The 22141-nt window shown below is 44.3% G+C and overlaps 1 protein-coding gene across 2 annotated transcripts in view; it reads right to left on the reverse strand.

Moving 5' to 3' along the window:
• Window positions 1-22141, reverse strand: part of amot (angiomotin) — a 117114-nt gene that overhangs the window by 80435 nt on the left and 14538 nt on the right. Inside the window, exon 1 of one of the 2 annotated variants that reach the window (XM_080187955.1) lies at window positions 2705-2835. The exons of the other annotated variant lie outside the window; for it this stretch is intronic. The gene's annotated coding sequence lies outside the window, so the exon portion shown is untranslated. Of the gene's footprint in view, window positions 1-2704; window positions 2836-22141 lie in introns of those variants that run through there. 2 annotated transcript variants of the gene reach the window in all.

The following is a 22141-nucleotide window of genomic DNA, read 5'->3' on the forward strand; positions in this document are numbered from 1 at the left end:
GGATTAAGGGTTATGGGGAGAGGGCGGGAAAGTGGAACTGAGCCACGACAGATCAGCCATGATCTTATTGAATGGCAGGACAGGCTCGAAGGGCTAGATGGCCTACTCCTGCTCCTATTTCTTATGTTCTTATGTTCTTATGAAGTCCAAAGGCTTGGTCGTAAAGATGCTTTTAGCAGCTTCACCATTTCTTCATCCTCCATGAGCAGATTTTGTTCCCCCCCCCGAACTGGTGCCATAATTTTAATTTTGTTTTGTGTGTTTTATTACCTGCTAATCATTTTTCATACAAGCTCAGCCTTTTTTGTGTTCTATTATTGCCTCTCCACCATATTTTCTGTATTTTGCTCAGTTTGCCCCAGATTTCTCAGAAAGTCTCATTTTAGTTTCTCAGCCCATTCAAGATGCTTGGATATTGTTGAACCTCTATATTTCTAGTTTGCACACAAATAATGGAAACTTCTGTTTCATCTGCTACTTTTTTCTAACTTCTGCTAAAACCTGCTTTCTTCTAGTCAAGTATCAGAATTGCCTGTTCCGTCAATTTTATTTAATACTGGACCTAGAACACAGAACATTACAGCGCAGTACAGGCCCTTCAGCCCTCGATGTTGCGCCAACCTGTGAAACCAATCTAAAGCCCATCTAACCTACACTATTCCAATATCATCCATATGTTTATCCAATGACCATTTAAATGTCCTTAATGTTGGCAAGTCCACTACTGTTGCAGGCAGGGCATTCCACGCCCTTAATACTCTCTGAGTAAAGAACCTACCTCTGACACCTGTCCTATATCTATCGCTCCTCAATTTAAAGCTATGTCCCCTCTAATTTTGTTATGATCACTGTTTCCTAAAACATTGCCCCTATCCCTGACATTACCTATTTTCCTTGCATCTACTGCCTGGAGCTTATTTTCCAACACTGAATTTACAATACTGTTATCTCAATCTCTTTCAGCGCTGTTAGGCAATGCTAGACCACTTGGGGCCGCGAAGGGGGCTGGAGGGGGAAGAGAAATGCACTCCAAATTCCATATGAATGAACCAAATAAGATATCAGTTACCAGAGAATGCATTAAAGAACGTAACCTAATCTCAGATTTTACAGGGTAATTATAAATTGCTTAAACTTTGCTCTCTTGGTTTAAAACATAATCTGAGCACCTTTATTACAGTAAGTTAACAGTTGGCATCCACAATTAGGGACAGGGAGTCCAAGTTAAATCAGTTTAAGAAGCAAAACAATACTGGAAGCTTTGAGACAGACAACAACCACCTCTATAAACAAACTCCAAGGTGCTGTCCGCCCCTGAAACTTTTTCTGCACCTTTCGATTTAATTTGAATGGATTAACCAACCTCAGCAAGAAATCCACAAAACATGTGATCAAAGAACTTCAGTGCCATTGTGGACAACGTTTCTTGTTCAGTGTTGTGAACAGTGACTGGAAACTGTGCTTTCTTCAAAGAAAGCATCTGAAAATTGGAGTGGGCGCTGCACAAGTGCTGGGCTGCAAGTTAATTAATTTCATTTCAGATCAAGTCATGTTACCCGCTTTTACTTCTTCCTTTCAAAATTCGCCCAGAAAACTGAATTGTTGCGGGATGAAATTCGTTCCCAGGCGTTTTGAGTAGGGGAGACATTTCCTGTCCAGTTTGGTGATTACAGCTTCATTGTAAAACAGCATCGCCTGACTGGCTGTGGGTGAAACCAGTCAGTGTAACACCAAAAATCATGGTCTGGGCACAACACAGGAGGACTGCAGCCTCTGGGATTACCTTGAATTAGGCCAAAGTAACAAAGGACGTCCAAAACACACATCATTGCAATAACAGTGTCAACGCCTGGCAAGAAAAAAAAAGTTTTCCAAACACATCCCCACCCCCACCCCCCAGGAGAAAACTTGCTTTCACAAATTGAGGGGAATCTTCCCTTCTCCTTCTCTCAGGACCAGGTGAATTATTAGCAGATTGACATCACATAATATTTTTTTAAACAAACATTGCAATTCAGATCTTGCCGCTGAAAGAAAGAAGTTAAGATTCTTGAGTTGGCTCATTGTCTGTTTCCCAGCGTGGTCACCACTTAAAACAATAGCTGGGCTGGAAATGATTGATGCCACTGCTTATTCTTAATAAAAAATATGTATATAAAAGGCTGAATTAAATCCATCCGAGACAGTCGGATGTCAAGGAGAAGTGACCAGGAGGATGGAGAGCAGGGGACACACATGAGACCCACTCTGCAGCCAGATGTTCTGCGAGATAAACCAACCCCCCCCCCCGGGGCTGACAGCCAAGGAGACAGACTGGGAACTTACCCCCTCACACAGCTCGCTCGGTGCTGCAAGGCACCCAGCCTGGCTTTCATTCCTCCCACATCGCCACGTAGGGACAGATCCTGCCAGGGTACTTCTTCCAAACAAGCTTTGGCTACAATGCAATTCTCCGGCGCCCCCTCCAACCCAACCCAACCCAACACCCCCCCCCCCCCCGGCTTTCTTGTACAAGACGGAATGTTACACATAACAATTATTACTTAAAGGACAGTTCGGTATCTTCTTTCTCTCTCTGCCCCCCCCCCCCCCCCCCAACTCCCCCCTTTTTTCTCAGCGACAGAAACTCCAATCAGTGCCCACTACAAGTCAAGCCACAAATTAAAACCTTTCAAGAATGTGCAGAACAAAACAGGAATCATACTTCTCTTCTCGCTCCTCTCTCCCTTTTCCCTCCCCTCATCCAGTTCCTTCCTCTTCCTTTAGGAACCAAGCTGGTAATAATTATTAATCTGCCCTCGCTCATTCTGGGAGTATGATAGGAATGCAGGAAATGAACCTCCCTCTGGAAACCACAGCAACCGCCAGTGGAGCTTAACACACACACAAAAAAACTTCACAGGAGCACAAAGAAAGTTACATTGAACTCCGGAGAGAGGAGGAGGAGGGGGGGGGGAACAAAGCAGTAACTTCTGGGTGAGACTGGGAAGTCCCGCCTGTATCCGTCCCCATTGGCCATCCACACCCTGAACAGCCAGGAGATTGGTGACCTGACCAGTCACTCTGCCGGGGCAGTAACAAAGCTGCCAATGTCTCTCCCCAGAGTGACACTTTGTCCCTTTGATAGCCCGCACGGGATACATCAGTTTCCATTCCGCGGTATCCCATTCACCAAGAAGAGTTAAGGTCGCTGCGTGCCAGAAAGAAAATTAAAACACTCCGATTAACCTCTCCACATGTCCAGGCTCCATCGCAAACAGGTAAAAGGCAGCGACCGCACTTGTGTAAAGAATGGTGTGGAGTGTAACCCTCCAGCTCTCCCCACCCAGAGCTGTCCAGCACCGGGTAAATACCAGCAATCAGAACAAACCGATTTAAACATATAGGACGGGGAATGTGTTCACGGTGCAAATATTTATTTATAAGGGCGAAATTAAAATCTTAGGTTAAAGCTCGTTTATTATTGTCACAAGTAGGCTTGCATTAACACTGCGGTGAAGTTACAGTGAAAATCCCCCCAGTCGCCACACTCCAGTGCCTGTTTGGGTACAAGGGGAGAGAATTGCACCGAACCAGCGCATCTTTCAGACTGGAGGAGGAAACTGGAGCACCCGAAGGAAACCCACACAAACACGGGGAGAACAAGCAGACGCCACAAACAGTGGTGTAGTAATAACACCAGGTTAATAATCCAGAGGCCCAGGCTCATACTTGGGAGGCACAGGTTCAAATCCCACCAGGGCAGCAAATAAATCGGAAATTAAAAATGCTAATCTCTATGATAGACCATAAAACCATTGTTGATTATCATCTGGTTCACTCATGTCCTTTAGGGAAGGAAATCTGCCATCCTTACCTGGTCTGTCCTACATGTGATGCCAGACCCACTGTAATGTGGTTGACTCTCTAAAATGGCCTAGCAAAACCACTCAGTTATATCAAGCTGCTATGTACTGAGTAAATGCAGCAATGCCAACAACAACCTTCCATCACATTGCTAATGAATGAATAAACTGATGGGGCATTAATTAGCCAGATTGGATTTGCCCTGCTTTTTGTAGGCAGGACACACGTGGACAATTTGTCCATATTTCAGGTGGATGTTGATGTAGCTGCACTGGGACAGCTCAGCCAGGTCTAGATCAGAGGTCTTCAGTGCTACAGCAAAGATATTGTCAGTCCCCCCGTGCCTTTGCTGTGTCCAAAGTCTTAGGTGTTTCTCAACATCACGTGGAGGGAATCAGATTGGTTGAAAACTAGCTGATGCTGAGGGTTTCTAGCTAATCCAAGGTGATGGACAACACATCACTTCGTCAGAACTACCTTGGAATGCCAGTCTAGATTTGACACACATATTTCTGTGGTAGGGCTTAAACCCATAAACTCCTGACTCTGCAATAAACGTGTCTCAACTCAAGTTATACCAGACACCTAGTTGAGGAATTTGCATATCTTCCCCCATGCCAAATAATGTCCCAGGATTAATTTTCTGTTGACAAAGCAGTCGAGTAAAAGAAAATAACTTGGAATGGCAGGTGGTTATCACTCTTGCCTCACAGAGCTAGGGACCTGGGTTCAATTCCCGGTTTGGGTCACGTCTATGTGGAGTTTGCCTGTGTCTGCGTGGGTTTCCTCCGGGTGCTCCAGTTTCCTCCCACAGTCCAAAGATGCGCAGGTTAGGTGGATTGGCCATGCTAAAACAAAAATAGCCCCTTAGAGTCCTGAGATGTGTAGGTTAGAGGATTAGCGGGTAAATATGTAGGGATGGTGATAGGGCCTGGGTGGGATTGTGGTCGGTGCAGGCTCGATGGGCCAAATAAGAACATAAGAACATAAGAAATAGGAGCAGGAGTAGGCCAACTAGCCCTTCGAGCCTGCCCCACCATTCAATAAGATCATGGCTGATCTGTCGTGGCTCAGTTCCACATTCCCGCCCTCTCCCCATAACCCTTAATCCCCTCTCTTATCAAAAACCCATCAACCCGTGTCTTAAAAATATTTAGCGAGGCAGCCTCCACCACTTCAACGGGCAGAGAATTCCAGAGATTCACCACCCTTTGAGTGAAGAAGTTCCTCCTCAACTCCGTTCTAAACCGCCCCCCCTTTATCTTGAGGCTGTGCCCCCTAGTCCTACTATCCTTTCTGAGCGGGAAGAGTCTCTCCACCTCTATCCTATCCATCCCATTCATCATCTTATGCGTCTCAATGAGATCTCCCCTCATTCTTCTAAACTGTAACGAGTACAAGCCTAATTTATTCAGCCTCTCCTCATAGCTCAACCCCCTCAACTCCGGCATCATCCTAGTAAACCTCCTCTGCACTCCCTCCAAGGCCAAAATATCCTTGCGTAAGTACGGCGCCCAAAACTGCACACAGTACTCCAGCTGCGGCTTCACCAATGCCCTATACAGCCGCAGCAAGACCTCCCTACTTTTATATTCAATCCCCCTCGCGATGAAGACCAGCATCCCATTTGCCTTCCTGACCACCTGCTGCACCTGCAAGCTGGGTTTTTGCGACTCATGCACAAGGACCCCGAGGTCCCTCTGCACCGTCGCCTGCTGCAGTTTTTCTCCACGTAAGTAATAATCCTTCCTACCATTATTCCTACCAAAGTGGACCACCTCGCACTTGCCAACATTAAATTCCATTTGCCATTTCCTGGCCCATTCGCCCAGCCTATCTAGATCCTTCTGTAGACTCTCCACACCCTCCGCACAATTTGCCTTTCCACCAATCTTGGTGTCATCAGCAAATTTCGACACCCTACACTCGGTTCCCTCCTCCAGATCATATGGCCTTCTTCTGTACTGTAAGATTTGATGAACCATGCAATGTTTCATCCTCAGGCAAAACAAAAACTTTTGGGGAAAAGTGTCTCCAATTGTGGTATATATGGACTTTAGTAAGGCGTTTGATAAGGTTCACCATGGAAGACTTCTGCAGAAAATGCAGATGTATGGGATTGAGGGTGATTTAGGTAATTGGATCAGGAATTGGCTGGCGGATAGGAGACAGAGGGTGGTGGTTGATGGTAAGTATTCGTCATGGAGTTCAGTTACGAGTGGTGTGCCTCAGGGATCTGTTTTGGGGCCACTGCTGTTTGTAATTTTTATAAATGATCTGGATGAGGGTATAGTTGGGTGGATTAGTAAATTTGCTGATGACACCAAAGTCGGAGGCGTGGTAGATAGTGAGGAAGGGTGTCTTAGTTTACAGGGGGACTTGGACAAGTTGCAGAGCTGGGCCGAGAGGTGGCGGATGGAGTTTAATGTGGAAAAGTGTGAGGTAATTCACTTTGGCAGGAATAACAGATGTGTAGAGTATAGGGCTAACGGGAGGACTCTGAATAGTGTGGATGAACAGAGGGATCTCGGTGTATGTGTACATAGATCCCTGAAAGTTGGGAATCAAGTAGATAGGGTTGTTAGGAAGGCATACGGTGTCTTGGCGTTTATTGGTAGGGGGATTGAATTTAGGAGCCGCAGCGTCATGTTGCAACTGTACACAACTCTGGTGCGGCCGCACTTGGAGTATTGTGTGCAGTTCTGGTCCCCACATTATAGGAAGGATGTGGAGGCTTTGGAGAGGGTGCAGAGGAGGTTTACCAGGATGTTGCCTGGTATGGAGGGGAGGTCCTATGAGGAGAGACTGAGGGATTTGAGGTTGTTTTCGTTAGAAAGAAGGCGGCTAAGAGGGGACCTTATTGAAACATATAAGATGATTAGAGGTTTAGATAGGGTGGACAGTGATAGCCTTTTTCCTCGGAATGGAGAAAGCTAGCACGAGGGGGCATGGCTTTAAATTAAGGGGTGGTAGTTATAGGACGGATGTCAGGGGTAGGTTCTTTACCCAGAGGGTGGTGAGGGATTGGAATGCCCTGCCTGCTGCAGTTGTAAATGCGCCTAGTTTGGGGGCGTTTAAGAGATCCGTGGGTAGGTTTATGGATGGAAAGGGTTTGGTTTAGGTTAGAGGGGCATTGCTTTTTAACTGGTTGGCGCAACATCGTGGGCCGAAGGGCCTGTTCTGCGCTGTAATGTTCTATGTTCTAATTCAGTAATTTTCTGTTTTGTGGAATCCACTCATTTTCAATATCTGGTGTTATGTAATGTTTCCCTAACGTGCTGATTCTTTGGAAGCCAAAAGCAAAGCTTGAAACACATCTGTAATAAAAGTCAGGTTTTGGTGAACAGAGTTTTAAAACAGCAGATAAGTTCTGCCTTCTGGAACCCTGCCAACACTGCTACTAAAGTTCTAATACATACACGGAGAAATAGACATCTTGAGCAATATAAACTGTGTTGGTATTCAACCTGAGAGCATATTAATTCTCAGACTGTTAGCAGGTCTCTGTTAGGATGTTGGATACCACTCGGTAGGTTCTTGCAGCCTGAAGTAGGATTGAGTCTATGTTTTTATCAACTATAAGAGCTGTGTAAAGGATTCAGACATGTTCTGTCTGCCTGTTTGGATGCACACATAGCTCTGTCCAACACTAGACTGACCCTTAAGTGTGGGCCTTTGTTCTCTTGTACCATTGTTTGGAGGACTGCACTCAGTGCCATTTAACCCTCTACATGCCAAACCCATATGCTACAGTTTCTGGCAATGATCATCTTCATGTGCTGGAGGTTTCAATATAACTTTTTAACTCACTGAATCGAACACTATTTTACTAATAAAACTGCTGGAATGTTAGGAATGGCTTTATTGGGGCACTATTAATCTAAGTCTAGAGACAAACTGAACGTGCATTTTTAAATAAAAATCATTGAAACTAGTTCTGCCCAAAATGTGCCTGTTTCACCCTTCACTTTGATTTTGTGTTTCTGTCTAACTGTTTTTATACTTTAGTACTCTTGACTTACAATTCCAGCTCATCCCATCATCCATTTTCAAGATGGGAAAAAGAGATGGGTCAAAGGTTTTTTTTATTATCTCATAGTACGTGGGTGTCGCTGGCTAGAACAGTATTTATTCCCCACACAGTGATGAGCACATTCTTGAACCTCTAACAGTCCATGTGCTGTAGGTTAACACAGTGCTGTTAGGAGGGGAATTCCAGGATTTTGACCCAGCGACGGCGAATGAACAGTGATATAGTTCCAATTCAGGTCGGTGTGTGAGTTGGAAGGGAACTTGAAGGTGATGGTCCATGCACTTCTGCCCTGGTTCTCATCCGAGGAGGTGATAGTGATCGTGAGTTTGGAAGGTTCTGTCAAAGGAGCTTTGGCGAGTTGCTACAGTGCAATCTGTGTATAATACACATATGTACCACCGTGCATCGATGGTGGAGGGAAGAAGTGTTTATGTTGGTGTATGGACTGCTTTGTCCTGGATGGTGTTGATCTTCTTGAGTGTTGAAGCTAGACTCATCCAAGAAAGTGGGGTATACTCCATTACACGCCTGACTTGTATGAATAGGCTTTGGGGAGCCAGGAGGTGAGTCACTGGAGAATTTCCAACCTCTGGCCAGCTCTTGCTGCCACCAGCTGTCAGAGATCTTTGTTAACTAATTAGAAGACTGAAAAAGCAAAGACCCAGATTCAACCAGACAAATATGAAAATATTTTAACAAAGTCAGATTGTAATGTAGCTGTTTGTGAATGAGTAAACTCAACCCAAAAGAGGACAAGTACCCTCAACTGAGCAAAGGCTTCCATGATGTTTTAAGACATACAATAATATTTTGTGATTAGGCCACAGTATTCTTTATAATTTTTAAAAATGAGCTGGTCAGATCATGCTGATTGGCTGAGTGTCTTTTAAAAACTAATTTTACTCAATAAGATATTAACACAGGCTATTGTCATGGCCCGGTGGCACAGTGGTTAGCACTGCTGCCTCATAGCACCAGGCACCCGGATTCAATTCCCATCTTGGGACACTGTCTGTGTGGAGTTTGCACATTCTACCCATGTCTGTGTGGGTTTTCTCCAGGTGCTCTGGTTTCCTCTCACACTCCAAAGACGTGCGGGTTAGATGGATTGGCCATGCTAAATTGCCCCTCAGTGTTAGGGGGACTCGCTAGGCTAACACGAGGGGACATAGCTTTAAATTAAGGGGTGGTAGTTATAGGACGGATGTCAGAGGTAGGTTCTTTACTCAGAGGGTAGTAAGGGTGTGGAATGCCCTGCCTGCAGCAGTTGTGGACTCTCCAACTTTAAGGGCGTTCAAATGGTCAGTGGATAGACATATGGATAACATTGGAATAGTTTAGGTTAGAGGGTCATTAGATTGGTTCCACTGGTCGGCGCAACATCGAGGGCCGAAGGGCCTGTACTACACTGTAATGTTCTATGTTCTAAATGCATGGTGTAATGGGTATAGGGCCTAAGTGGGATTGTGGTTGGTGCAGATTCGATGGGCCAAATGGCCTCCTTCTACACTGTAGGGATTCTATGATTCTATCTGCCAACAGCGTGGGCAGAGGCATTAGGAGGAACCAGAAATTATCCCAGTTGAGTGTTCATAGAATGATCTTCCCAATGTACATTTTTTAAAAATCTTTCATGGGACATGGGTGTTGCTGGCTGGGCTGGCATTTATTGCCCATCCCTAATTGCCCTTGAGGCACATTTAAGAGTCAACCACATTGCTGTGGATCAGGAGTCACATGTAGGCCAGACCAGGTAAGGATGGTAGATTTCCTTCCCTAAAGGACATTAGTGAACCATTTGGGTCCAAATGGATTTTTATGATAATCAGCAATGGTTTCACGGTCATCATTAGATTTTTAAATCCAGATTTCACCACCTGCTGTAATGTAATCGAACCTGCGTCCCCAGGGCATTACCCTGAGTGTCTACTATTGATCGAGTGCCATGCCACTACTGCACTGCTTCCATTATTAAGGCAGGTTTTCCTGTTCTTCGGATAAATTGATCTTCTTCCTCGGATAAATTCCCAGCATTGCCAATCCTAGTCACATCCACTCTGGTTTCGACTGAAGCAGATGCATTCTGATTAATGTGGATGATGTAATGTTTAGACTTGCAGGTAGGGCAACTCCCCAAATTGTCTGACTTTCATTTCTTCAGAGACAGGTGATTTTATTTATCTGCCTACGTTGCGAGGGTATTTCCACAGCAGTCTGCGGTGCATGCCTTTGAAAGGTCAAGCAAAAAAGCCTGAGAATTCGTAAGAATAACTCCGAGTGATGACAGTTTGTATTATACACAACTGCCCCTGACTGAAAGAGAGCCTCGGCTTCTGTTGCTGACACACACAAAAAAAATACTACGTGTTCACAAGCTGTTCCATACGAGTAAGAAATTATTTCTGTCTTGCTGGTTGGGGAAATGCATTGCAAAATAATAAACCACATTGCTAGTCTAAAATGTGAAAGCTGAGCAATTAAGCAGCTTATTTCCATCCAGAAAAAAAATGACAGTAATACAGAGTTTCAGAAGATAAAAAACCTGAGAACAAGCTTTGAGCTGATTAATGTCATCTGAATTCATTGTTGAGTTCCTATCAATTCCCTGAGTCACTGTCTGAAAACAGATGACCTACTAACAAAATTCACCCGTGAAAACTAGTCAGCAAGTTTCCAGATATTCACGTAGTTATAATCAATGTTACCTTTTAAAAATCCTGTCTGAGGATGTGGGAATGTCGATCAGATCTAACATCCTTCCATTTGTAAAAGATAATGAATGGACACACAGAAGAAAAAGTCAATTTCAGATAGAGTGGCACGGTGGCACACTGGATAACACTGCTCAGCGCCAGCTACCCAGGTTTGATTCCCGACTTGTGTCACTGTCTGTGAGGTTTGCACATTCTCCCCATGTCTGCGTGGGTTTCCTCTGGGTGCTCTGGTTTCCTCCCACACTCCAAAGATTCGTGGCTTAGGTGCATTGACCATGCTAAATTCCCCCTTAGTGTCAGGGGGACTAGCCACGGTAAATGTATGGGTTATGGAGATGGGGCTTGATTGGTGCAGACTCGATGGGCTGAATGGCCTCTTTCTGCATTGTAAATTCTATGATCCATGGGCGCATCTTTGCTGCTGGCAGAAGCAATCAATGCTGGAAAGCTCGGTTTTGCCACAAGTGCTGCACATGGAGTTTAAAATTGGGAGTGGCACCCTGATCGTGACTTATTCAAATCTTTTCTTACCTAAAAGGGCATTTTCCAATTCAACAAGCCTTATTTCGCTGACAGCATTTTCTGAAAACAGAACATTAAGATGACTGAAAAAAAGTCTTCACAATCCAAACCCTTTACAAAAGAGCATTGTCCTTCTTCTTTAATACAAATCTGTTTTTCTCTAATTGTCCAGTTCTATTTTTAAATATTTCAGACAGTAAGTGTTGGTAATATTTATGGGACTGCTGGTTGCAAGATGTGACAGAGCCTGGAAACAACTGGAGAAGAAATCAAATAATCATTTACATCAACAAATCAGAGACAGAACGAGGCATCTGTCATTGGCCAGTCCTCTAATGTAAATACACTTCATCTTAGCTTTCTTCACAGACACCGCGGTTTTAGCTCTCCTGTATCAACATCCTACTCATTTCTTCCTGAAAGTCAAGGGGTGATCTCCCTCCTGAATATCGGCAAAAACATTGATTAGCACAAAACACTTCAATTCTCATTTCAATTGTATTTAATTCCGTTTCCTTCCAACATCTGGCTTGCATCTTATGCAGACTGGTCCTTAAATAATACTATCAAATATCAAAAATTGAAGTGAAGTCAGCAGAGATACAGAAAAAAAGTGAACCCTATTGTAATTCTCTGCAGCAGCTTAATTTTTAAAAAGGAACCCCAATGTTTTAACTTCCATATTGCAACTGTACAGGGCACAGGTGAGGCCGCAGCTGGAGTACTGTGTGCAGTTTTGGTCGCCGCACTTATGCAAGGATATTTTGGCCTTGGAGGGAGTGCAGAGGAGGTTTACTAGGCTGATACCAGAGTTGAGGGGGTTGAACTATGAGGAGAGGCTGAATAAACTAGGCTTGTACTCGTTAGAGTTTAGAAGAATGAGGGGAGATCTCATTGAGACGTATAAGATGATGAATGGGTTGGATAGGATAGAGGTGGAGAGGCTCTTCCCGCTCAGAAAGGACAGTAGGACTAGAGGGCACAGCCTCAAGATAAGGGGGGTGCAGTTTAGAACGGAGTTGAGGAGGAACTTCTTCACTCAAAGGGTGGTGAATCTCTGGAATTCTCTGCCCGTTGAAGTGGTGGAGGCTGCCTCGCTAAATATTTTTAAGACGTGGGTAGATAGGTTTTTGATAGGCAGGGGGATTAAGGGTTATAGGGAGAGGGCGGGAATGTGGAACTGATCCACTTCAGATCAGCCATGATCTTATTGAATGGCGGGGCAGGCTCAAAGGGTTAGATGGCCTACTCCTGCTCCTATTTCTTATGTTCTTATATTCTTATTTTAAGTGTCAGACATGTAAAAATGAATAACTATCAAACCTCATTCTTAGAATCATAGGAAATTACAACACAAAAGAAGGCCATTTGGCCCCGTGCATCCATGCCAGCCCTCTGCACGAGTATCTCAGCTAGTTCTACTCCACTGCCCTTTGCCTGTAGCCCTGTAAATTTTCTCTCTCCACTTGCTCCTCCAATTCCTTTTTGAAAACCACAATTGAATCTTTCTCCACCACACTCAGAGGGAGTGCATTCCAGAATTTAATCAGGCGCCAGATAAAAAGGCTTTCCCCATTTTGCAATTGTTTCTTCTGAGATTCACCTCACATCAGCGTCCTCTGATCCTCAACCCTTCCTGTGGGAATAGCACAATCTGTCCAGACCCCTCATGATTTTGAACACTTCTGTTAAATCTCCTCACAATCATCACTTCTCAAAGAACAAGGATTAAATGCAAACGAGGTCTATCAACTCGAGAACCATTTCTAAAACAGAACATTTTCTGCAGCCTCTCTAAAGCCTAAAGCGCGGTGTCCTCATTACTTCAGCTGAGGCTGAACTTGTGTTTCATACAGGTTCTTCATATCTTCTTTGCTTTCATACTCTATGCCTCTATTCATGCGTGTCCAATATGTCGATGCAATGTAATTAAGTGTGTAGGTGAAGGGAATTAACATACTTTCTGCTTGTGTGTTCTAGTTTACTTCTCATTTTCAACCTACACCACAGACAAGCAGCAATGCAAAAAATGGAGCCAAATGTGTAAGTCATTCCCTGTCAGTACTTATCCACTCCATCGACAAATCTCAGTCGTATCTCCTCGTGGTGACACACAGAAACTGGGTTGCTCGTGTTCCCAGCTAAAGCTGAGGAGGGATTTGAAGGAGGTTTGGCCCCTTGTGTGCAGGCCCACTGGCATGTGGACATACCCTGGCGCTCGTGAACCAAACTCGCAGCTAGAGGCAAATAATAGTTCCACCGTCTTAGAGACACCTCAAGAAAGTGGAAGGTAAGGGACAATGCAATGTGGAACACAAAACATGTCATCTTTCCAATCACTCCTGCAATCGAACTGGTGTGAAGGGTAACGTCTTGCATTCTTTTGAATTCAAAGGGAGCAATTGAGTGTTTGGGGGGAGGGGGAGGGGGGGACCCAGCTTTGGACAGCCCAGGGACTCCATAAATCTTACCTCAACTTGTGCCTCAGAGAGGACTCTCCAGGCTTGCTGTAGAGCATTAACTGATGTCTCCTGTATTGTACTGTGAGTGATAAACCCAATTTAACTGCCGTGGGAAACAAGTGCTGCCGGCAGCCTCCAAGAGTTAGTGGGTCCGTTGGGCAGACTTTTCCCATCCTGCCTGCCACGGGAATCGGAGTGGCTGCGACACAGACCGTGCAAAGGTCTGTTAACCCCAGGCAGGATTTCCCAGCCCTTCAGGGTGAGCACAGCCAGAAAATCCCACCCATTGTCTCACTGCTCAGACACTGCCCATCTCAAGTTGGGCTCCCCTCTGACCCATAATCACTTGTTTCAATGGCCGTCTGGATAAAATCCGTTGTACCAGACAAACAATGAAGATATCAATTCTTCATTGGCAAACTGGAATGTTAGAATGGCGTGATGGCACAGTGACAGATTCTGTATGTGTGTGTGTGTGTAAAATGTTTTATTCATAGTGCTTTAAAATATGTACTCTGTGCTTCAGCTCAGAGCTGAAAGCTCTTTCTACAGTTTGATTACTTTTCTCTGAGTCCACACCCAGGCTTATCCAGCCGAGCACATGAGCATCAATAGGGAAAGACTCACATAATTAAACACAGAAAAATTGAACTCTATGCAAGTATGACAGACAACTTGCAGCTGGCTAATAACATGCATAAGACAGCTATGATCAACATTGAACATGATAGGCCAAACACTAACATATAGCGTAAAGTCGCCATCGTCCCAGGTGACCATAGGCTGCTCTCCCCTTTGAAGGGGGGAACTGACTGGTGGCGATTTAACCTGAGGATCACCACACCTCAGGGGACGGGCAAGGTTGAGAGGGTGGGGCCATCATGAATAACCTCAGCCAGTACAAGAATTGAACCCGCACTGCTGGCATCGCTCTGTATCACTAACCAGCGCCCAGCCAACTGAGCTAAACTGACCCCCAAACATTGACATAGCTTCACTATAAAAGATCAGGCTCACTGAAAGCAAATCAATGAAAGAAAAACATTATATTGTCATTTGGTCGGGGACAGATTCAAAGGAAATGCATTAGCAAGTTGTAGACTTTTCTGAAAGGAGTATGTTATTCTCTGTGATAGAACCCCACCCCCCAATAGTTAGGAATATGTCCTCTCCATCCATCTCTCAATTGAAACAGAGTCAATTAATCTCATGAGTTGCTGTGTGTGTGTGTGTGTGTGTGTGTGTGTGTGTGTGTGTGTGTGTGTGTGTGTGTAATGTTATGTTCCATTACAAAGGCAAAGACCAATTCTGTGAGGAACTTGACACTCTATCAGCAGAATCCCCAAGTCAGAATATCTTTGCCTACTGAGGGATTACAACACAAGAGTGGATGAGGACCATGAAGCATGATACACCTGCCTTGGACATCATACACGGTACATACACTTGCGACTCAGCCAATGTTGTCTACCTGATACGCTGCAGGAAAGGATGTCCCAAGGCATGGAACATTGGGGAGACCATGCAGACGCTACGACACGAGGACGGCCTCAACCGGGATCTTGGGTTCATGTCACACTATCTGTAACCCCCATGACTTGCCTGGGCTTGCAAAATCTCACTAACTATCCTGTCTGGAGACAATACACATCTCTTCAACTTGTACTTAACACTCTCTCCACTCACACTGTCTGCACCTTTAAGACTTGATTACCTGTGAAGACTCACATTCCAACCATTATTTTGTAAATTGAGTTTGTGTCTTATATGCCCTGTTTGTGAACAGAACTTCCTGACAAAGGAGCAGCGCTCCGAAAGCTCGTGGCTTTTGCTACCAAATAAACCTGTTGGACATTAACCTGGTGTTGTGAGACTTCTTACTGTGTTGGATATCATGGTCAGGAAAAGATGAATAAAAATGGATACTTCAGTTTAGCTGCTGTCACAAGCTTTCTTCACCGTGTTCCTCCCTTCCGAACAAACCATAACATAAAGTGTCCTGGATCTGATCACCGCCAGACACAACTCTCTGAACAATATTTTCAAATGTGCAGCTACCACAGCGCTGATTGTGGTACAGATCACTCCCTGCTGTACCACCAGAGTTAGGATGAAGTATTTTCATATAAAGCAGAAGTACCATTCCAATATCCTCGCCTTGCTAAGAAGTCCTTCCACTTGAACATTGATAACTTGAACAGGTCAAAGTGGAGACTTTGCAGGCCATGTATGTGTACACTGGTGACACAGAGAAAACCAATGGTTGAACCTCAATTGAACAGACGGTCTACGGCATTCCCACACAGAAACAAAATGGAACACACTTTAACCCAGCGTGTACACTGCGGCAGTCTGAACATATGGGAAGCAAGAGTGGGAAAATGCTGATAGGTTCCCCCACTGTGATGGAACCTGTCATTGAAGCTAAGCAGCCTATTCTCATTAATTGTGAAAAATCTGGGCGAGAAAATTCTGAATGCATTAGAACATTGAACATTCCAGCGCAGTACAGGCCCTTTGGCCCTCGATGTTGCGCTGACCAGTGGAACCAATCTAATGACCCTCTAACCTAAACTATTCCAATGTTATCCATATGCCTATCCATTGACTATTTGAATGCCCTTAAAGTCCACAACTGCTGCAGGCAGGGCATTCCACGCCCTTACTACCCTCTGAGTAAAGAGCCTACCTCTGACATCTGTCCTATAATTATCACCCCTCAATTTAAAACTATGTCCCCTCATGTTAGCCATCACCATCTGAGGTAAAAGGCTCTCACTGTCCACCCTATCCAATCCTCTGATCATCCTGTATGCCTCAATCAGGCCACCCTCGTAACCTTCTTCTCTCCAATGAGAACAAGAGCCACTCAAAGCACAGTCCAATGGACAGTTGGATAATACATAACAACTTCTGGTTACAACCTTGCCAGAGTGTCTACATACCCTTTAACACAAGAAATGTCAGGGGCACATAAAGGGATCAGAAAAGAAAGAGTTATCAGCTTTGAAAACAGCTTAATTTAAAACAAAAGTGGGGACGCTGTCACTGACTGCAATAAATGGTTAGAAAGATGGGTGCAATACCACCTTGAGTTGTCTGCTATGGAGGACACTGTCACCAAGGAAGCTCTGAACATTATAGAAAGCCTGCTCGTCACAGCAGAACTGGGTATTGAGCCCACATTGGAGGAGCTTAGTAAAGTGTTTTGCTCACTTGCCATGGGCAAAGTTCCAGGTCCTGATGCAGTGCTGCCTGAACTGATCGAGCATGGGAAACTGATACAGATGTAGCATCTGTCTATCTCCGCTGGAGTGAAGAGACCACAGGATAGCCTAATACAATGATTGAACAAGCAAGAGTGACCGCAGTAATTTTAACTGAGATATCGCCTCACTGAGCATCGTGAGGAAAGGTGTTTGCTCGGGTTAAACTTGTTAGGCTGCAGATTCAGGCTGAGTGCATTTCTCCCAAATTCCAGGGTGGCTTCAGAATCGGAAGATCTGCAATTGACATGATCTTCTCTGTCTGGTAGCTGCAAGAGGAAAGCCCTGAACGAAGGACAACACAATATATTTTCTTCAACAAGACACTGGCCATGCAAGCATTAACTGTCTATTCAAGTTGCTGGAGAAAATTGGCTGTCATTTGTTAAGTGCCAACATGCAGGTAAGGAATCTTATGAGGAGAGATGAAATAGACTGGGTCTGTACTCGTTGGAGTTTAGAAGGATGAGGGGGGATCTTATAGAGACGTATAAGATAATGAAAGGGATGGATAGGGTAGAGGTAGAGAGATTCTTCCCGCTCAGAAAGGACAGCAGGACTAGAGGGCACAGCCTCAAGATAAGGGGGGGTCAGTTTAGAACAGAGATGAGGAGGAACTTCTTCTCTCAGAGGGTGGTGAATCTCTGGAATTCTCTGCCCGTTGAAGTGGTGGAGGCTGCCTCGCTAAATATATTTAAGACGTGGGTAGGGAGGTTTCTGATAGACAGGGGAATTAAGGGTTATGGGGAGAAAGCGGGAAAGTGGAACTGATCCACTTCAGATCAGCCATGATCTTATTGAATGGCGGGGCAGGCTCGAAGGGCTAGATGGCCTACTCCTGCTCCTATTTCTTATGTTCTTATGTTCTTTTCAGATACACAATGAAATCATACAGGGTTGTCCTGCTGTATTGATACCCTGGCATATTTTTTCTTTACTGCTGTCATATACTCTCAGGTTATTTAAACAGGGTGTGTACTTCCAAACCAGAGCTGATGGAAAGTTGTTCAGCTTTGCTTGCCTGGGATCCAAGACAAAGGTGCACTGCAAGTCCGCAGAAGAGATGTTCTACGCTGACTATGCATTCCACACCAAGGAACACCTGTAGCAGCAAATGGACAGAGTCTTTTATGATGTAAAGAGTTTGGTTTGATCATCAGCACCAGGAAGGCAAATGTCATATCCAAAATGTTGCCATTCCACCACCTATCGGCACTGACAAGTTGCCACGGAAGGTTATTGGTAGCTTCACATATCAAAGTTCTACAATCACCAGCAATCTGTCACCTAATGCTGAAATCAAGAAACCCATTACAAAAGCTGTCATGTACAAGTCGGGTAAGAGAGTGTTGAACATCAGTAATCTGAGTGAAGACACCAAACTGTCAGTTTACCAAGCCTGTGTCCTCAGCGTACCTCTCTGCAGGGGTGAGATCTGGACAACATATGCTGGGAAGTATAAAAAAGGTTGAACATCTTTTACTGTCACTGTCTCAGACATATCCTCAGCTTCTTTGACAGGACAATGCCACCAACGCAAGACATCTTGCAGCATGTTAATTCCATTAGTATACACACCTTGCTAAGCCAATAATCTTGATGCTGGCTCAGCCATGTTCATCAAATGGATGACTACTGTACACCCAAAGGCTTTCTGTATGGTGAATGGAGTCACCATACAGTGAATGGGTATAAAGGACATCTGTGAGTGAGATGTGAAGAGCATGGTCATTAACACTGACAGCTGGGTGACTGTTCTTATCACCGTGAGCTCTGGAAACTGACTGTTTGGAGGAGCATTGGGAGTATAAACAAAAAAACTCAGTTGGTCGAGCAGAGGGCTCAGAGAAACAGAGGTCAGAGAATCCTGCACCTTCTCCATTCATATCTTCATAATCGTGGTCAGCATTGCTGTCTCACAGCGCCAGGGACCTGCTTGAGTCACTGTCTGTGTGGAGTCTTCACGTTCTCCCCGTGTCTGTGTGGGTTTCCTCCAGGTGCCCCGGTTTCCTCCCACAGTCCAAAAGACGTGCTGTTTAGGTGCATTGGCCATGTTAAATTCTCCCTCAGTGTACCCGAACAGGCGTTGGAGTGTGGTGACTAGGGGATTTTCACAGTAACTTTATTGCTGTGTTAATGTAAGCCTATTTGTAACACTAATAAATAAACTTTAAAGCTTTAAACTTTCCTCTGCAGAAAATGTGGCAAGAGACAGTCACCCCAGAGTGGGGTTCCTCAGCCACACCAGGCAATGTTTAACAGTGTTGGCCATCACGATATAACCATTGTCTTACGAGATGGACGGCTGCCACCTCTATTCATTAAGCCCAGGATCCTGAATGCTTTTTTAAACGCTCACTCAATCTGTCCCTTGCCAACTTCAACAATTTGTGTGCTTATCTCCAAGCCTTTCTGCAGCCCATTTACAATTGTATCCTTTATTTCATATTGTCACTCCACATTCCTCATTCCAAAATGGATCACTTTGCACTTCTCTGCATTAAATTTCATGCATTAGCGATTTGTTTTGAAACAGATTATTAAACAAGAATGAGAGTGATAACTGATGCTAGACTATAAAGAGGTGTGATGTACACAGACTTCAGAGCAGAAAGTGAAATTGGCAAGTTATAAATACTCCCATTGTGTCTGTGGAACAAAATTGCAGTAACCAACCAAAACACAAGGAGACAAATCTAATTTTATTCTTTCCAGATGTCAGTGTAATCTACAGAAAAATTCCCTCATACTCCATTTATATTATCTGAGTTTTTTTTTCTACAACAACAACATTTATGGCAAAGTCCAGTGAGGAATTTATGTCAAAATTTGCTGGAAAGCCATTTAGAAAATTCTGCAGTGAGCATAGAGATGAATGGGAAATAGGACATGAGGTAGTGATCTGTATCTAACATGTATAGGTCTCCAAATTACAACAAAATGAAACTCAAACCATGAGAACATAAAAATGCAGCAACTTGATTAATTTGATGTGTCCCAATTGAAAAGCAAGAACCAAAATTTACAAGATGTACTGCAAGAAGTCACCAAGACTCTGAAGACAGTACCTTCCAAACCCCTGTCTGCTATCATCTAGAAGGACAGGGGCAGCAGTCTCATGGAAACACCAACACCTGGAAGTTCTACTCAAAGCCACTAACTATTACTTTGCTTCACTGGTCACTGGGTCAAAATTCTGGAATTCCCTCCCTAACCGCACTGAGTGTGGACCTACATCACGTGGATTTCAGTGGGTTCAAGAAGGCAGCTCACCAGCATCTTCTCAAGGCCAATTAGGGGTGAGTAATGAAGGCTTCCCCGGCCAGTGGCACCCACATCCCTTGAATGAAAAAATGAATCTTTATCCAGTTACAGCCATTTGTTTGGAGAAGGATTTCTGTAAGTTACTTGCAAGCAAGCATTATCATTATCCAAGTTGATCAATTTAATGCAAAGTGTGTTTCATGAATCTCTTCATATTGTATGGCAATTATCAACAAGTTCATTTCCTTAACTGAAATTCCTTAATACTGTATGTTAATAATGGAATATCAACAAGCTGATGTATTGAAGTGATATAATTTTAAATGTTAGAGCTTTGAAACTCTGATAATCAGGATTATTGATAATCTACTGAATCTATGTGTTTGCGTCAAAATTTCATTTGAAAAGCTATTTTTAAATATTGTGAGACAATGTTTACCTTCTAAAAAAATGGACAATCGCACTTCAACATCCAAGGTTTCTGACGGAAGAGATTCTGCCCGACTCAACTCCAAAAAGCACTTGCCCAGATTAATCGGGATGAACATACTGAGCAGCAGATCCAGCATCTGCAAGGCGAGACAGATCTGAAGGGATTTACTCCTGGGAGCTGAGCCGTCTCCACATCATGTCTCTAATTTAATGCAATAGAAAGAGGGAGAGCCTGAGGCTGCTCCGTCACCTAGAAAAGAAACCTCATTTAATGCGACCAAAAAGACTCATCTAAAATGATACAAATTATGTGGAAGTGTGCTTCTAATTACAAGGGAGTCAATATTAACGGCCCTCTTCCCTTCTCTACCACAGACAGGAAGTGTCTACAGAGGTCTTGAAGTCTTTTATACATAGGGCCCACAAAATAATCACTTAATACCTTTTGTTGGAGATCATGCTGCTTGTGAAAAGGCAGGGACACTTCATTAATGTTCAGATGACACACCCAAAGTGCAATTGGGAGAACAATTTAAAATGCAAATTGCAGCTGGTCATACTTTCCAGGGGACTGGCAGGATGAGGAAGGGAGCTGTCAGTTCCCGAAGGTTAAGTGCCTTTTCCAGCACTCCCCAGGTAGACTCCCTCCTGCTGACTGTAGCCTCTCTCTCGCCTGCCCAGATGGACAATCTTCCTCACCCACCCCGTCAGAGACCATCCTCAATGGTGGCCTCCTCTCCCAGCCACTGGCCTGCTGGTCAATCTGGCCAGCTGCAGTGTGAAAACAGAAAAAATTATTATACTGCTGGTTCCTTCAGTCTCCCCACACTCTCCCAGCAAATACCGAGTCAAGATCTTTCTCGCTTCAATATGAAGTTTTAAAACTAATATTGAAGGGCAGTGCAGTGGCACAATGGATAGCACTACACCATCCTTACAGCTCTGAGGACCCGCGTTCAATTCTGGCCCTGGGTGATTGTTTGTGTGGATTTTGTTCTCCCAATGTCTGCGTGGGTTTCTGCCAAGTGCTACCTCCCACAGTCCAAAGATGTGTAGGTTAGGTGGATTGGCCATGCTAAATTGTCCTTTAAGTGTCCCAAGCAGTGTAGGTTAGGGGGATTAGTGGGGTAAATACTTGGTGTTACAGGAATAGGGCCTGGATGGGTCTGCACCAACTGTTGGAAATTGGGAGCAGACCCAATGGCCTGAATGGCCTCCTTCTGCACTGTAGAGATTCTATGAAGTTTGGAAGCTTCCTTCTGAATTATGCAATCTCGGAAAATGCCAGATTGGATCATCCTTTCATGATGTCGGCTGGAATTGTGATGTGGGAATAGGTCACAGCAGCTTATACTAGGAAAGATTCAGGAAGTCTGGATTTTTCTGGAGCGTATCATCAGCACCCTGTTAGACTTGTTCACTGAGCCAACAACTCACAATAGTTCCACACTGCACACAACCCAAAGTGTAAACTAATAACATAGCAGGGACATCTGGAATCTTGGTGAATGCTGGGACCAATAGTCTATCCCCTTACCAATTACATTTAATAATTGAGAAAGAAACAGGAACAAGAGGAGAAGGTTGAATAACAGTGAAATA

This window comes from Carcharhinus amblyrhynchos, chromosome 4, assembly GCF_965287045.1.
Source record: "Carcharhinus amblyrhynchos chromosome 4, sCarAmb.v2.hapA, whole genome shotgun sequence".
NCBI classification, from domain to species: domain Eukaryota; kingdom Metazoa; phylum Chordata; class Chondrichthyes; order Carcharhiniformes; family Carcharhinidae; genus Carcharhinus; species Carcharhinus amblyrhynchos.